A 1,796-nucleotide genomic window follows, 5' to 3' on the forward strand; every position below is an offset into this window, starting at 1 on the left:
AAGCCTCAGGCTCCCCTTTGTAAGATGGGGTCCTGAGGGCTCCCATCTCTGGGAGCCGAAGGTAGGGAGGCCCCACCAGCAGACGCACTCAGGCCAGGCCAGGAGGGTGGCTGTTGCTTAAAGCAGACCAGGGCCTGCCCCCTTGAAGAAAGTGCACATGTTCACAGCCCAAGTTTTGGGGTCCTGCCGCCAGCCTCTGGCAGTGACCCTCCTCCAGCCCTGTCCCCTGTCCCTGTGGATACATGGTCTTCCTGGAGCTGTTCCTGCAGACAGTTGAGAAGCAGTTCATGGTGGGACACAGGGTCACCTACTACGTCTTCACCAATCAGTTGCCCACCAGGCCCCATGTGCCCCTCCGGGAAGGCCGGAAGGTGGTGGTACTCGAGGTTCCCGGCACCACGCGGTGGGAGGACGCGTCCATGCAGAGCACGTGATGATCCGCCGCTTCTATAAGCAGCTCTTCCTGTCATCGCGTGCTGAAATAAAGTTCTCAGACACCAATTTCAGAAAAGCAAGGGCAGACTCCTCAAAGCGTGGGAAAGGAGGACAAAGGGATGTCAAGTATCCCGAAGCTGTGAAGCAGGCCTGCACTCTGCCGTACGCGCAGGCACGCAGGGAGGCCGTCATGGGATCGGGGAAGAGTGGGATGTTTGTGCTAGCAAATGCCAGGTGCAGGAAGGGGGGCACGGAGGGTTACATTCTTTCCTGGCTCCTAATCTAGGCCCTGCCACTGGGGATCTTGGGATCTTGCTCCGACCGGGCCATTATGTTCAGTAGCCTGAGAACAGGAACACTGCTGACGTTTCAGCTGCTTCCACAATCACTCCTTAGGGCTGACCATATATTTTCTAAGATTAACTCCACAATTCCTCCGTGAGGTGGACTACCTGGTGTGCACAGATGTGGACATGAAGTTCCATGACCACGTGAGTATGGAGATCCTGTCTCCCCACTTTGGCACCCTGCACCCTGTTTTCTACCAGGCGGCCCACAAGGACTTCAGCTACGAGCATTGGCCACAGTCCCAGGCACACATCCCCCAGGGGCAAGGGCGACTTTGACTACAAGGGGGCCTTTTCTGGGGGGTCGGTGGTAGAGGTTCACCAACTGACCTTGGCCTGTCACCAGACAATGGGGGTCAACCTGGCCAATGGGATTGAGGCTGTGTGGTACGACGAGAGCCACCTGAACAGGTACCTGCTGGACCATAAGCCTATTAAGGTGCTGTCCCCAGAGGACCGGTAGGACCCATAGCTGCTGGGCGGCCCCCGGAAGACCTGTGGGACCCACAGCTCTGCTGGGCTGCCCCGGAGGACCTGTGGGATCCACAGTTGCTGGGCTGTCCCCCATCATGTAGAAGCTGAGATTCATGGCTGTGCCCAAGAATCACCAGACGGCAGCAGTGGTTAGTACTTGAGGAGTCGTTTTGGTGCCCACCGGGTCTTTCACTGGAGTTAACAGATGAGCCCGAAAGAAGGACGTCTTCAGTTAGGAAGTATAGACGAAGGTCAGAGTGGAGGTGGGCAAAGGCCTCTTTCAGAGAGCAGGGAAGCTCTGAGCTTCTTCTATACACCTTGCCCTGCTCCTCGCTTCCAGCTGCCTGGCCCTGAGTACTTTCCTTTCAATGAATTGGTCATCTAGTAAGTAACATGTTTCTCTGAGTTCCATGAGCCACTGGAGCAGATTATTCAAACCTGAAGGGGTTGTGTGGACCTCCAATCTGTAGCCCATAGCTTGGAAACAGGGGTGATTTCTCTGCCCAGCCATTGGCTGACCACTAAGTTAACAGCACAGGG

The 1,796-nt window shown here is 56.2% G+C and overlaps 1 pseudogene; it reads left to right on the forward strand.

Moving 5' to 3' along the window:
- Positions 1-209: 209 nt before the first annotated feature.
- LOC112818231 (histo-blood group ABO system transferase 2-like) lies at positions 210-1,245 on the forward strand (annotated as a pseudogene).
- The last annotated feature ends 551 nt before the right edge of the window (positions 1,246-1,796 follow it).

This window comes from Callorhinus ursinus, unplaced genomic scaffold (assembly GCF_003265705.2).
Source record: "Callorhinus ursinus isolate GAN/ISIS: 27379988/994484 unplaced genomic scaffold, GSC_fseal_2.0 scaffold7647, whole genome shotgun sequence".
NCBI classification, from domain to species: domain Eukaryota; kingdom Metazoa; phylum Chordata; class Mammalia; order Carnivora; family Otariidae; genus Callorhinus; species Callorhinus ursinus.